The following is a 16,801-nucleotide window of genomic DNA, read 5'->3' as shown; positions in this document are numbered from 1 at the left end:
ATAGTTTGGCCACCTGATGCGAAGAGTTGACTCATTGGAAAAGACTCTGATGTTGGGAGGAATAGGGGGCAGGAGGAGTAGGGGATGACAGAGGATGAGATGGCTGGATGGCATCACTGACTCGATGGAGGTGAGTTTGAGTGAATTACAGGAGATGGTGATGGACAGGGAAGCCTGGTGTGCTGCAATTCATGGGGTCGCAGACAGTCGGACAGGACTGAGCGACTGAACTGAACTGAACTGAACTGAATTAGAGCGCTTTCTTCTGCTTCCAGTAGGTGGAGCTGTGGCAATCACTTGTGTGTCTCCACCTGCATGGCCTCTGCGGGTGTTGCAGGTGACCTGGGTTACTGCTGCTGGTGTTACTGGGACGTGGGTCACTTCCACCACATCCAGGGCCTCCTGCGTGTCCAGGGTGTGGGGTCCACAAACACAATCCTGGTGGATGAGGAGGCAGGTGGCTGGAGTCCCTGATGCCCAGCTCCCATGGCCTAGGCGTTTCAGTGGTCAGGAGACTGGGGTCCTATACAAGCTGCCTGACCAGTGCTGGCAGGCTCCCTGGGGATGCGGGCTGAGCCCGCAGCCAGTCCAGGGTCACAGGCACCACCTTCACTGTCTCAGGCTCCGCTTTCTCTAAGTGTCCTGCCCACCTGCCTTCAGATGCACAGATCCAAGGAACTCTCCAGAGACCTGATGTGCTGAGCAGAGGCATTTTTGTTGAGTTATGGATGTTTTATTGATTATATATTGAAGGGGAAAGAAACAGATCATCTCATTCTACTCTGATGCTGGACATCGTTAAGATGACATTTTCACATAATAATTCTTAGTAAAAAGAAATATAACTGGAAAAAGACACTTTAAAATCTATATGTTTATTTTGTAACAGGTAAAGACTAACAATATTAATTTATAATCATATAATAGACACTTGCCTTGATTTATAACAGATAAATTTCTGAAAGCCTGGGTTTATTTCAACTGTACAACAGTAGTATTTTCAAAAGTATATAATTTGTGTACTATCTGTTCTTTTTTACGGCTGAGTACAGGAATTTTTAGATAAAGAGGAAGTGGTGGTGATACAGCTGCGATGGGCTGGGCATGCTCCAGGAAAGGCGGGGATGGGGGAGGCACACTGCAAAGGGCCAGGACGTGTCACTGAGCTGGCCTTGCCTAGCCTGTCCACTTGCTCCCCCCACACCTTCAGTAGCGCAGAGGAGACATGGAATGTCCGCTGCAGTCCACTGGGTTGGGGTGCTGCCCTTATAATACACGATGAATGAGAAGAGCAGCTGGAGCCCATCCCCTGGGCACTGGCACACATACTGGTTTCACTGGCTGGAACCACACCCTCTGTTGTGCCTTGTGTGTAAGGGCAGGAGAGGAGGGTTGGTTCAGGAAAGTCACCTCATCTCAGGCAGAAACACAACTTCAGCCTATTTAATGCAGCTCCGCTCCAGCTGTAAAGGCTGGAGGGGGAGGGACACGGGAAGGGCCCCAGAGGTCCACACAGACGCGTGGTCACATGGCTGCCACCTCATTTCTGTGAGTCACAGGTAAACACAGAGGCTTTAACAACTGAAAAACATGGAGAACTGTGTTCTGCATTGCACACAAAATACATAAACTGCAACTGGGTCCAAGTCTTGGGTTCACCTTGGGATCAATGAACTGGGACGAGAAAGGTCACACATCCCATCAATCCACTGGGCATTCAAAGGTCAAGGCGACCTGGGGAAAGGGAAAACTTCCTCCAGCAGCTCCAACAGCTTCTGAGGCAAAAACCTCTGAAACTGCATTAACAAGAAGGAAACGAACATACCGAGGCTGCCTAAGACAAAACGTCACTTACTAAATTTAAAATATTGTTTGAAAAAAATCACACAAAAATCCAATGAACTATTTCTGGGATAGTAATGATTAACTTCTATTCAGGTAGTTATCAGTTCTGAATCTTTGAATACATATTGCTGAAATTACATTTAAGAAAGCAACATTACTTTTTACACTGATCTTTCCAAAAAGTACAGTATTTGAAGTAGTGACATTCATCATTTTCATCTCTTTCATTGATAAAACCACACCAAGAGCAAAAAATAGTACAACTCTAAGATAGTTCTTTAATTAACTAGTAATTATTATATTATACATAAACTATCATGCTAAGCATGGAATATGAAAATCCTACTAGTAAGGAATTTATGGGGAAACAGTGGCTGAGTTTGTTTTTTGGGGCTCCAAAATCACTGAAGATGATGACTGTAGCCATGAAATTAAAAGACGCTTGCTCCTTGGAAGGAAAGTTGTGACCAACATATTAAAATATGTCATTTTAATTATTAAAATAATTAAAAAGCAGAGACATTACTTTGCCAACAAAGGTCCATCTAGTCAAGGCTATGGTTTTTCCAGTAGTCACAGATGGATGTGAGAGTTGGACTATAAAGAAAGCTGAGCGCCGAAGAATTGATGCTTTTAAACTGTGGTATTGGAGAAGACTCGAGAGTCCCTTGGACTGCAAGGAGATCCAATCAGTCCATCCTAAAGGATATCAGTCCTGAGTGTTCATTGGAAGGACTGACGTTGAAGCTGAAACTCCAATACTTTGGCCACCTGATGTGAAGAGCTGACTCATTGGAAAAGACCCTGATGCTGGGAAAGATTGAAGGCAGGAGGAGAAGGAGACGACAGAGGATGAGATGGTTGGATGGCATCATCAACTCAATGGACATGAGTTTGGGTAAACTCCAGGAGTTGTTGATGGCAGGGAGGTCTGGCATGCTGTGGTCCGTGGGGTCACAAAGAGTCGAACATGACTGAGTGACTGAACTGAACTGAGCTGAACTGAAGGAATTTATAGTTAAATTGAAAGATAAGACATGTGTGTACAAATGATAATATAAATCAAAAAGAAGCATGTGACCAAGAAAAGGAAGACAGAAAAGATGTTATAAGGGATGTTATTGGAACAACCATCAAAACAACGGGATCTGAGGATTAGATGACACTAATATATCAGTGTCAATTTCATGATATTGCTGGTTGTATTATGATTAAGTGTCTACTATATTGTAGGAAATACACACTAAAGTATTCAGGGACAATCAGGCATAATGTTGACAATTTATTTGCAACCGATACAGAAAAAGAATAGTCCGTCATAGTGACTTGCAACTTCAGTGTATCTCTGAAACTATTTTAAAAAATAAAATACAAATTTAAAAATGAAGATTGTAAATAAAGTGGTGTCATTCTAAATTTGACAACTTTTTAAAATATAAATTTATTTATTTTAATTGGAGGCTAATTACTTTACAATATTGTATTGTTTTTGCCATACATCAACATGAATCTGCCACGGGTGTACACATGTTTCCCATCCTGAACCCCCCTCCCACCTCCCTCCCCATATTATCCCTCTGGGTCATCCCAGTGCACCAGCCCCGAGCATCCTGTATCATGCTTTGAGCCTGGACTGGCGATTCATTTCACATATGATATTATACATGTTTCAATGCCATTCTCCCAAATCATCCCACCCTCACCCTCTCCCACAGAGTCCATAAAACTGTTCTCTACATCTGTGCCTCTTTTGCTGTCTCGCATACAGGGTTGTCATTACCATCTTTCTAAATTCCATATATATGCATCAGTATACTATATTGGTGTTTTTCTTTCTGACTTATTTTGCTCTGTATAATAGGCTCCTGTTTGATCCACCTCATTAGAACTGATTCAAATGCATTCTTTTAAATAGCTGAATAATACTCCATTGTGTATATGTACCACAGCTTTCTTATCCATTTGTCTGCTGATGGACATCTAGGTTGCTTCCATGTCCTGACTATTATAAACAGTGCTGCAATGAACATTGGGGTATGTGTGTCTCTTTCAATTCTGGTTTTCTCGGTGTGTATGCCCAGCAGTGGGATTGCTGAGTCATATGGCATTTCTATTTCCAGTTTTTTAAGGAATCTCCACACTGTTCTCCATAGTGGCTGTACTAGTTTGCATTCCCACCAACAGTGTAAGAGGCTTCTCTTTTCTCCACACCCTCTCCAGCATTTATTGCTTAGACTTTTGAATAGCAGCCATTCTGACTGGCGTGAAATGGTACCTCACTGTGGTTTTGATTTGCATTTCTCTGATAATGACTGATGTTGAGCATCTTTTCATGTGTTTGTTAGCCATCTGTATGTCTTTTTGGAGAAATGTCTGTTTAGTTCTTTGGCCCATTTTTTGACTGGGTCGTTTATTTTCCTGGAATTGAGCAGCAGGAATTGCTTCTATATTTTTGAGATTAATTCTTTGTCAGTTGCTTCATTTGCTATTATTTTCTCCCACTATGAAGGCTGTCTTTTCACCTTGCTTAGAGTTTCCTTTGTTGTGCAGAAGCTTTTAATTTTAATTAGGTCCCATTTGTATATTTTTGCTTTTATTTCCAGTATTCTGGGAGGTGGATCATAGAGGATCCTGTTGTGATGTATGTCAGTGTTTTGCCTATGTTCTCCTCTAGGAGTTTTATAGTTTCTGGTCTTACGTTTAGATCTTTAATCCATTTTGAGTTTATTTTTGTGTATGGTGTTAAAAAGTGTTCTAGTTTCATTCTTTTACAAGTGGTTGAGCAGTTTTCCCAGCACCATTTGTTAAAGAGATTGTCTTTTCTCCATTGTATATTCTTGCCTCCTTTGTCAATACTTCTAGCCATTCTTTAACTTTAACGTGACTACAAATAAAAGCAAAAGACAAACCCTGTTGGCAGCATCATGAAGTCTCTCCTCAGTACTTTCCAAAGCCAAGGTGGTATATTCTTCTTCAACAAGCTGTAATTTCATTTCCTGCAAATGCCTTTGAGTGGTTTCAAGTTCCTGTGTCTTATTTTGCAGGTCAGATTTGAACTGGTTAAGTTCATTTTTACTATCCATAAACAATTCTGTAACCTACATATAATACATGAAACACTTTTGTTTTAGAATTTAAAAATGCTGAACTGGTTGTTGACACACCTGACTAGTTCATAATACTAAAAGAACCAAACAAATTATTTCCATATAAAAGTTGTAACAAGTTACCAGGTAGGTTAGAGCACTTCATATGGTAACCGGTATCTTCCTATAACTACTCCTAATACTGGTGGTCCAGTCGTTAGGACTCTGCGTGTCGTGTCATGGCCACAGGTTTGATCCCTGGTCAGGGAATTAAGATTCCGCAAATCGTGGGGCACAGCCAACCAAACAAAAACAAATAACAGGTCTAATGAAACGGTGTTAATTCTTCAGATTCCTTTCAACACTGCCAGTGTGAGGGTGGCAATGAAGGGTCAGGTCTTCAACCTTAGTTATTTAACATCTGGTTTCTCCCAACATCTGTCTTTCCTCACCTGATAAACATGTTGATGAAAATGTCTCAGCATTCACTATACAGCTTTCATATTAAACTACACAATTTAGTTAATTTCTTAAAATGCTGCATTAGTATGTATCAAATAGAATAACTTCTTCAAAAAAGACTCACTTCTTCATTATCATTAAGGATAATTAAAAAAAAAACTGTGATACAACTTAATTTTAGTTTAGAGGTCAGCAAGAAAAAAAAAAAGAAAAATATCAGGTCTCTCACATTCTGAAATTGCCTTTTAATGTTTGCTTTTTACATGACAGTCAATACAGTTTTGAATGCTTACCCTATTTAGCTCTTCCTCAACAGCAGCAATTTTTTCAACCAATTCTACAATTTCTTCCTCTTGAACAGTTGGTTTTCCACTCATAGCTCTAAAATAAAATTTAAAAGGATTTTAACAGTGAATATTGTTTCCTAATGCCTAGAAAATTTACTCTAACACAATTGAGGCAGTTACATATCATCTGTACTCTTTATCACTATCATGATAATGATGCTTAAGTATCAATAAGCAATAGATACTAAGTGCAAAAAACAAATGTATTCTTTGTCTTCGGTTTATAAACAGACTGTTTTTCTTGTTTTCTCCATTTTGAAACTGAGAATCCCTACCGATTACAGGGGGAAGAAACACGAATGTATATAAAATTTGAGAAGCTGCAAAGGTGACAGAGGACTATAACCCAGAGGCGGGGGATACAACGAGGTGCCTATAGTCAGGAACATGAAGAATAATGAACAAGACAGGCAGAATCCTGAAGCGGCTTGTGGTGTGAGAGCATCAGGTGTCATAGGAGGAAGGGGTAAAGATAAGGAGCTAAAACCTGGAAAACTGAAGTACGTATACAGAGCAATTGAATCTCCTGCCCCCAGCACACAGGCCCCAGTACACACCCCAACACACATCACTATCACACCACCACAAAGTCTTCATGAGATAAATGATTCTTCTCTAGAGCACAGCTTCTCAGCTTGAACACTACTGACATTTTGCACCAGACAGTTCTGGTCTGCTTTAATGAGCCTCTCTGATTTCTTGTTCGATTAGCAAGTGTCAGAAGTGAGTGCTGTCCTTTGCATTCTTCTAGTTCCTTCATAACTACCAACCATCTTCTATTCCACGTGGTGTTTAAATGACAAAGAATTTTAAGAATGTAGATTTCCTCAAACTATTTGCTAGAGCTATTGATCAAAGGAAAAGATAAAGTTGAGATGGTATAAGAAGAAAGTTCATTCTAACAGTCTTTTGATAACTATATCAGTTCTTTATTGCAAATAGCTCTTCAAAGTAGATGAGATATTTGAAATGCTTTCCTATATTAAATGTACAAGAAGGATGCAACATTGTTATTAAATGGATGATATAGTTTAGGTAAATAATTTTCAATTGAAGTATAATTGACTTACAATATCACATTAGTTTTGGGTGTACAACATAGTGATTTGATACTCTTATACATTACAAAATGATCACCACAATAAGTCTAGTTATCAACTGTCGCCACACAAAGGTAGTACAATACTACTGACTACACTCCCTATTCTTAGAAATTAATTTCCATAACCAAGGGCTTTCCTAAAATTTTCTTCAGAATTGTACACTCCATTTTTTCATGAGCTGCAACACGATCCTGTTCAGATGCTGTTATCTCTTCTGTATATTCCTATGCAAGAAGAATGTTGTGTCAGTTTAGCACTTCACTTTTTTTTCATTCAGTTTGGGGAAGATTTATAATAAATAAAACAAAGTTAGCCCTCTTATCTTTTTTTAAAGCATAAAAATATGTGATTAAAAAGTCACAACGTTACTTTTCATTCAATATTAATATGGTTAGAATAAAGTCAATAGCTTTCATTCATTATAAAAATATAGGCTTCTGAGAAAAAAACAACCCCCAGTAGCCAGATTGGTCTCCAAATCTCATCTCACACGAAAATGAACCAGGGTTTCTTAGGGAAGTGTCTGACTCCAGGATTGGGGCAAGAAACATTCAAGATGAACCTGGAACATCTTGTAAAACAAAATAGGAAGGAAGCGAAGGAAGCCTAGACTAACAAAAAAACCTCAAGAACCCACTGAAAAAGTACCCAATGGCCAGAGAAGGAACAATTGGAACGTCAGTGAGGTTATTAACTACAATTGTTAGCACAAATATTCTAAATCCATGAGTTTATAATGACGTTAAGAAACCTGGGAAATCAACCCATTATTCTCCAAACCGTCAAAGGAAATGAATTAAGCATTTGTCCAGTCTTTCCTATAAGAACTACAGTCTTGGGGAGCTGAGGGAATGTTCCTCCTTATAGAGTTAGTCCTGCAGTCAACTAAGGAAGAACAATTTGAAAATTATTATTTTGCAGCCCTTAAAGAACTAGTGGATCAGGTCATTTGAATATAATCAATCCAAAAAAAGGGAAAGAACCAGACATTATGTGCTTCCAAGTGGGAGAATATACCACCATTTATGAAGTATTTTGGTCAAAAATATATAAATAAGATAAAGCCTGACTCTATCAAGCTTCAAAATCCAACTACTAATTTATGGTAAAACTTATTTGGATCCTAAAACAAATTATTAAAAGTCTACACTGAAACAACTGGAATTTTAAACAATGACTGAATATTTTATCATAATAAATTACTCTTAAATATTTTTAGATTGAATAATAGCAATAGGGTTCAAAAATTCAAGTGTCTAAAATAAAGTGAATGCTTATAAAAGAGCATGGCCTTTAAAAAATAATGAATATAAAAATCACTGTAGTTTTTCTCAGATCCTGATGATTTTGACACCCTCTATAAAGAGAGGTTTGCTCATATAAGCTTCCTTTTAAACAGTCAGATTCCAAGAGTTATTATAAAGCGACAGTAATTAAAACTGTGGTATGAGTGAGGGACAGACATAAATCAATGCAACAGAATAGAAAGCCCAGCCGTTTTGGAAAACAACTTGGCAGTTGCTTAAAAAAAAAAAAAGAAAACTTAATTACCATACAACACAACAATTGTACTCTTTGGCAATTATCTCAGAAAAATGAAAATTTACATGTACACAAATTACTATAAACAAATATGATCAAAGCAGTTTTATTTTCAATCGCGAAAAACTGGAATTAGCCCATATATCTTTCACAGGTGAATCTGACAACAAGCTATGTGTGGTATATACATGTGCCGTGCCGTGCTGTGCTTAGTCACTCAGTTGCATCTGACTCTTTGCTACCCCGTGGACTGTAGCCCATCAGGCTCCTCTGTCCTTGGGGATTCTCCAGGCAAGAATACTGGAGTAGGTTGCCATGCCCTCCTCCAGGGGATCTTCCCAGCCCAGGCATCAAACCCAGGTCTCCTGCATTTCAGGTGAACGCTTTAGTCTGAGCCATCAGGGAAGCCCAAGAATACTGGAGTAGGTAGCCTATCCCTTCTCCAGGGGATCTTCCTGACCCAGGAATTGAACTGGGGTCTCCTGCATTGCAGGCAGGTGGTATATACATACCATGGAATATTCCACAGCCTTAAAAAGTAAAGATCTATTGATATGCACCACTCAGGTTAACCTCCAAGGAATTATGCTGACTGATAAAAGCAATCCCCAAAGTTTACATACTGTATGATTCCACTCAATAACACTCTTAAAATGACAGGTTTAGAAATAGAGGACAGATCATTGGATAGCAAAGATTATGAACAGGAAGTCAGAATGGGAAGGAAGTGATTATAAAAGGCCTTTTATAAATTATAAAAGTGATTATGAGAAATCCTTGCTGAGATGGGACTGTTCAGTATCTTGACTGTGGCTCTATGAACCTACCCATAACAAAATTGTATAGAACTAACTAAACACACACACATGAGTACCAGGAAAATTGAGGAATAAGACCAATGAATTGCTATTAATGGTGTCCCTGCAGTGATTTTACTATATAGTTTAATAAAAAGTACAAAGGATCTCTCTGTATTCTTTCAACTGCTTGTGAACCTATAGTTGTCTCAATAGAAACAAACAAACAACAAAAAAAAAACACTACCAATAAAAGGAAAAGACAAGCCAGACTGGGAGGAAATATTTAAAAATTATTTCATAAAGGATCGTGTCTAGAAAATATGAACAATCTTTTACAACTTCATTAAAAGACAACCCAATTAAAAACTGGCAAATAATTTAAATAGACATTTCACAAATGAAGATACACATATGGATAATAAGCATGTAAAAAGATGCTGAATAGCACTATTCATTAAGGAAATACTAATTAAAACTGCACTGAAGTACCATTATAAGATTAAATTTTACTGACTGGATAGAGTTTGTAAGGTCATCTATTAGTATTAGAAAAAGCATTTTAACACACAGGGTATTCTGTTCAAACCATTACATGAAAAGCCTAATCACAAAGGTAATTTAATAAATTTTTAGAAACAATGATCTATTTCAGTTCCTCATTTTCACATTTGTCGAAAAAATTTATATTACTCCATAAAAATTTACAATTACCTTAATCAGAGCTTTCTTGGTGAGTTTCCAGTTAACCTTAGCTTATTGCATATGTTCTTTGCTCTATGAGCATATTCCAGTGTACTCAGAGTTTCCTGTGATGAAAAGAAAAGGCCAATTACTGAAGATATGAGGATAATTTAGAATAATGTAGTTCTGTTACCCAAAATGTACTATACAATAACATAATAATTTCTGGTTATATCTAATATAAACATTTACCCACTATTACTACTATACACAACCTTTCCAAACAAGGAATGTTCTTAAAGCAACTATACTCCAATTAAGCAAATAAATATGATAGAGGACTGTTTCAAACATCCTTATTTTTCACTCTTCAAGTTTAAGGGTCTTTAACTTTACTATAATTTAATCTAATAATTTTTTGCTTTAGTCTTAAACTCTTTAAGAAAAAAAAACCTCAATGAATTTCATCAACTGACAAATAAAAAAATTGTCCTATATCCATATCATTCACCCACAAAAAGAATGAGTTCTGATACCTGCTGCAACGTGGATGAACACTGAACACATTATGCCAAGTGAAAGAAGCCAGTCATGAAAGAACTCTTATTGTGTGATTCCATTTATACAAAATATTCAGAACAGGCAAAGGTATAGATTAAAGAAAGTAGATTAATAGCGACCTAGGGCTGGAAATGGAAACCTATGTGGAGTGACTGCTAATAGGTTACAGGGTTTCTTTTTACGATAAAAATGTTTAAATTTTTGGTGACAGTTGCATAGCTCGATGAATATAGTCAAATCACCTAATTATATACTTTCAATGGGTGAGTTTTATAGTATACAAATCATTTCTCAACAAAGGCAGTTTTTAAAATGAAAGAGGAGTTAAGAGACTTTACAAAAGCTTTTCTAATTCCATTTAAAGAAGATAATCCAGTAAAATTAAAGCAGACTTTACCATCTTTGTTGTTTCTCTTGGTTTTCCTACCTGTACCCCCATATCCAGCCACATCTTTAGGGATCTCTAAGCAGCCTCTAAAGCAGTAGCATTCACTTAACCCACTTCTAAGGCCTCAATTAAACCATTCACGGCTAATGACCACAGCAATTATCTTTGAAGACTGGAAAAATACAACTAAGTAACTAGCTTTTTAAGATTGAAAACTGCCAGCAAGGAGAAAGACAATTTTCCAGTGGTGTTCTCCTCTGTGTGTCCACCACACACAATGTCCAGATTATTTTACTGCAGTATAGAATGAATGAAGCCAGTTAGTTAACTCTAAAAATATTATACATGATAGTTAGGGAATTCTCTGGCAGTCTAGTGTTTAGGGCTCCAAATGTTCACTGCTGAGGTCCCAGGTTCAATCCCTTGTTAAAAACTAAGATCCCACAAGCCACGCAGCACAGCCAAAAAAAAAAAAGTGATAGTTAAGACCTTACCTCCAGATTGAGAGATGCAGGAGAAACTGTTGCAATGATACATGTTCTTGTATGTCCCCCAAGAGAGTCCTGGAGGATTCTAGTCAGTTTAGATTCTCAATAAGGAACATGAGATGTTTTTTTCTACAAGAGCAGTAATAACCCTTCCCAGAGTCAACAGGGACTGATTGATATTTCCAGCTTCCCGAGCTCTCTTGCCAACTGCTCCAGAATGGCCAATGTTCTCACTGCCTGCAAGATCAACCTTGAATTTTAAAAATAAAAATAAGTCCTCAGTCTATGGATTTGGAATAGAAGACTTTCATTCTCATATTGTACATCTGTCAGTCAGTCAGTCAATTCAGTCGCTCAGTCGTGTCCGACTCTTTGCGACCCCATGAATCGCAGCACGCCAGGCCTCCCTGTCCATCACCAACTCCTGGAGTTCACCCAGACTCACGTCCATATTGTACATAAAGATATTAAGTAGCCAGTAAAATAATTTTCTACAAATAATAATCCACTACAAAACCAATAACCCAGTGGGTACAAAAGCACTGTCTCTAAATACACAATTTTCAAACTGCTCTATGAGGTGATAAAGAAGAAACAGTGGAATAGAACTACCATTTGACCTAGCAATCCCACTTCTGGGTATGTATGCAAAGAAAATGAAATCACTATCTCAAAGAAATGTCTGCACTCCAACGTTCACTGCACTGTTAATGATAACAAGGTATGGAAACAGCCTAAGTACCTACTGACAACTGAATAAAGATGTGACATGATGTGCATGCACACACACACACACTCAAATATTATTCAGCCATGAGAAAGGATATCCTGCTACACTGTACATTTTAAATACATAATTTTATTTTTCAATTATACCTCAATAAAACTACACACACACACAAAAAAAAAACGGAAAGAATGAACAGTAGTATTACAGTTGATGCTTATGAAGTTCAACTTTCCAATTTTAACAAGCTCCTCTCCATCAACTGTAGTTTCTTTCATATGTATTGTAACAGAGAAAACTGAGTGGGACCGACTAGAAAACAAGACCAAGTTGCTCAGTCGTTATAATGCAAAACATTATTTGTTTTCTTTCTATAACATAATGAAAGCAGCAAAGAAAGATCTAAATCCATCGGGTAGAGAAAGATAGTATCAGACAGGATATCAGTAAGATTTTGGAAGACAGTGGATAGATAGAACGATGCTAGGTTTTGGCTTTCTTGCTCCTGCTGCCTGCACAGAAGAACCCAATAATAATTTACCTGAAAACAGCTTAAATGACTTAGAATCCTCAGGCGCCTCCAAAAGCTGGATGTGGAATAGTGTTTGAACAGCTGCGTGGTGTGTCAGAAGAGATGGCTTGCAATTGATCTATTTACAAGAACCACTTGAAATACATCATTACCTTAAACTCAAACAGCATCAGGCAAGCCACCAGATCACTCCCCCTCAGTGTCAACTGTCCTAAAAGTACATTGCTCCGCCTTGAGAAGGTCACCAGAGACAGGTAGGTCCTTCCTCTGAATAGCACAAATAGTAAATAGCAGTGTTCACTGAAACTCCACAAGTAATCACGGCTAGACTACAAGGTTTTCCAAACTCCTTCTTGTGCTGTATACTGACACTCAACTTTTATCTTAGTGATATAAAAAACAATTCAGACAACCAAAGACAGCATTCCTTTCTGTATCAATATCTGATGAAGAACATTCTGTTTGTTAATGTCATTGATGGTTGGAATATGGTAATTTCTAATTTTCTTATTTGTACTTTTCATGTGACTTGGAAAATTTTATAAGTATCATTTTTACAAAATTATTTGAGTTATTTTAAATAACAGAAAAGGGGAGGGACACAGGGAAAATATAAACTATTGATTTGAATTATAAAATATATCTCATGTTTTTCTACCATTATTTGCCCATTCCTAACTCAAGATAATAGAATTAATGCTATTAAGCATAAAAGTCAACTCTGATTTTGGAAAACTGAATCATGTTCCTTTTCTTTATCACATACATTGATAAGAAGATATCTTTACTCCAGTCTTCAGTGAAAATTAGTAAATTTTAAATTATTCAAATTTACAGAATAATGGGAATTTTATATTTCAGAGAAAACTATTTAGAGAAAGAAATTTTCTTAAATTCATTCTTCCAAAGTCTAAATCAAGTTATAAACCAAACATTTAATTCAAATGGAAACTTCATTCTATGATTTGTTTATAATTCCATTTTTAATGGAAAGCTATTATGGGAAACTAAATTATAAAATCACCCATAATTCCATGATACAGGTTACTTTCATGTTGTGCTATTTTTCTTCTTTCTTTAAATACACATATGTTATATAAAGCTACAATTATAACTGCTATAGCATATTGTGGAGATGTCCACCTATAAGAGAGTAGGACCTCAAAGTCATTTTGCAGTTCGGGGAAAATGATGTTCAGGTAAGTTTAACTACCTGAAGTAACATATTTAGTTAACTGCAGAACTGGAACTAAGCACAAATATCTAACTCCTAATCTACAACTCTTTCAATTACATTCTGATGTTTCCTTCAAAGACAAGCGAAAAAAAAAATCACTTCTGATTTGGTAAGTGCGTTTGTAGAGTCTGGGATTCATCTTATAAGGGATTCTATCAAATATGCCTCTTTCTCCCCTTGAAAGCCTGTATTAGTGATCATGTGTATTCTGTTAGTGATCATGTGTCTTTCTACATTAAAATTAAGCCATTGGGAAGAAAAAAGTCATGTTGTATAACCTGAATATATAAAATTTTGTCATTTATACCTCGATTAAGCTGGGCATGGGGGTGGGAACACAGGCCATCTGGTTTTCTTCTAATCTTTACTCAAATAAGGGATTTTCAAACTGTATTTTAAGTATCCTTAGGGGCTCCAGAAAAGTACTCAGGGCAAATCTCCTGAAGGCTGAGGAGATAAGCCCCTGAGTATCCCCCTGCCAAATCAACTACCCCAGCCACATTTTAATCTGGGCTCCCATGTATAACTTCATTTGGGAAAAGAAATATTCCACTTAAAAAAACTTAATAATTCTGCTCAAGTTCAACTTGTCTTTTTCCTCCTTTCAACATTCTCCCAATATTGGTGCTCTCCTTATAAATCTCAAGCCAATTGCTAAGACAAGCAATTCAGCACACAATCCAGGTGTGTGACTCACATACCTTGACACACCCCAGTTTGATTTCCCAAGTTTGGATATTCTTCTTGAAAACAAAATGGAGCATTGGGGGAAAAGAGGGCTTTCTTACCTAGAGTAGGCGTTCATCAAAGTTGCTGCAGCTGTCCTTTTTGCTGCCCCTTCTCCAAAATTTGATAGACTTTATCCTTGTTGTGTACTGTAATTTCTTCTAAACCTTTGATTATCACTCCCCTTTGGCCAAATATCAGAAGAACATCCATTAAATTGGTTAAAAAGAAATATATTTCTCAAAATATCACACATTAACATTTGGAGACATTTCATTGTCAAAGACTCAAGTTACCTTGTTACGGGGATCATCAAATATCTGCAGTCTCTCAGAAAAATCAGAAGATGGATTAAGGAGATCAAAGAGTTCTTCATTATAGATTTCCAATAGCGACACTTTCACTGAAAATTCAGTACCATTATCAGTAAGTTTCTCAAAAATCTGATGAAGAATACGTGGAATTATACCAGCCAAAGGATCCTGAAATTATAATATTAATAAAGACTTAAAGAATACTATTTACTGCAATAGTTAAAACACATATATAACAAGGGCCTCCTTTATAGTATATTTAAACATAAACATGTCAAAACAGGTTAAAAAAAAAAAAACAACTAAAAAACTAACCTAATGTTAGAGAAGCCAAATCATTTACAAGCCATTTACAACAATCTGTTCAATAGCAAAATCAGGAATCGCCTGAGCAGCACTAGTGAGGTCATCTGCCCCTTAGACACCTGCCCTCCCCTAAAGAAGAGTGATGTTGCCAAAACAAGTCTGATTTTGCTGGTATAACTTTGTTCCTGTTCCCTTCTGCCTGAAAGAGTCTTTCATTTTCTACAGCTCCACAGAACTCCTTTCTATCTGGATGCTGCAGAAGTCATGGACCATTGAGTGAAATCAATAAGGTCTTTAAAATTTACTCAGTTGAATTTTGTATTTTATAACACCATTCATCTTGTTGAGGACATTTGGGTGGTTTTTACCTACTCAGCACCTACTAGGTATTGTGAATAATGCTGCTATGAATACTAATATACAAATATCTTCTTAAGGTCTCACTTTCAATTGTGGAAGGTAAATAACCAGAAGTGGGATTGCTGGGTTGTATAGTAATTCTGTTTTTAAGTTTTTGAGGAACTACACACCCTTTTCCATAGTGGCCACACCATTTTACATTTCCACCACTAATACATAAGGGTTTCCATTTCTTCACATCATCACCAATACATGTTATTTTCTACTTACTTTGTTTTTATAATAGCCAGCCAATGAGTGCAAGATGGTATCTCACTGTGGTTTTGATTTTAAGCATTGTTTCATGTGCCCATCAGGAAAGGCTCTATCTAACAGGAAGGACACTTACCCTCACTTTGCCCTATAGTCCCTTGGCCAGTAATAAATGGCCATCACTAATGAGGCAAAGTGCTAAAATCCCTTTACACTGGTTATTTGGTTCAGTCTCCTAAATTACCTTATATTGTTATTGTTCAGTCGGTAAGTCATGTCCGACTCTTTGTGACCCCATGAACTGCAGGATGCCAGGCTTCTCTATCCTTTGCTGTCTCCCAGAGTTTGCTCAAACTCATGTACATTGAGTCAGAGATGCCATCCAACCAACTCATCCTCTGTTGCCCCATTCTCCTCCTGCCTGCAATCTTTCCCAGCATCTAGGTCTTTTCCAATGAACTGACACTTCACATTAGGTGGCCAAAGTATTGGAACTTCAGATTCAGCATCAGTCCTTCCAATGAATACTCAGGCCTGATTTCCTTTAGGATTGACTGGCTTGATCTCCTTGTTGTCCAAGGGACTCTCACAAGTCTTCTCCAACATCGCCATTTGAAACCATAAATTCTTTGGCACTCAGCTTTCTTTATGGTCTACCTCTCACATCCATACACGACTACTAGAAAAATCATAGCTTTGACTAGATGGACCATTGTCAGCAAAGTAATGTCTGCTTTTTAATACGCTGTTTATGTTTGCTGCAGGTTTTCTTCCAAGAAGCAAGTCTTTTAATTTCATGGCTGCAGTCACTGTCTGCAGTGATTTTGGAGCCCACAAAATAAAATCTGTCACTGCTTCCACTTTTTCCCCATCTACTTGCCATAAAGTGATGGGACCGGATGCCATGATCTTTGCCATGATCTTTTTTTTTTTGTTTGTTTGAATGTTGAGTTTTAATCCAGCTTTTTCATTCTCCTCTTTTACCCTTATCAGGAGGCTTCTTAGTTCCTCTTCACTTTCTGCTTTTAGAGGTAGCATTTGCAT

At 37.3% G+C, this 16,801-nt stretch overlaps 1 long non-coding RNA gene across 1 annotated transcript; it reads right to left on the bottom strand.

Annotated features, from left to right (window-relative positions):
• Positions 1 to 4,920: 4,920 nt before the first annotated feature.
• Positions 4,921 to 15,002, bottom strand: LOC113885509. Its single transcript, XR_003509233.1, has 6 exons — positions 14,822 to 15,002; positions 14,588 to 14,709; positions 11,310 to 11,553; positions 9,897 to 9,991; positions 5,687 to 5,774; positions 4,921 to 4,943 (listed from the first exon to the last, which is right to left on the bottom strand). It is a non-coding gene; the product is annotated as an uncharacterized LOC113885509 (long non-coding RNA).
• Between the last annotated feature and the right edge of the window lie 1,799 nt (positions 15,003 to 16,801).

This window comes from Bos indicus x Bos taurus, chromosome 28, assembly GCF_003369695.1.
Source record: "Bos indicus x Bos taurus breed Angus x Brahman F1 hybrid chromosome 28, Bos_hybrid_MaternalHap_v2.0, whole genome shotgun sequence".
Taxonomy (NCBI): Eukaryota; Metazoa; Chordata; class Mammalia; order Artiodactyla; family Bovidae; genus Bos; species Bos indicus x Bos taurus.
The sequence above is the reverse complement of the archived record's forward strand: the minus strand, read 5'-3'. Positions and strand labels throughout refer to the sequence as shown.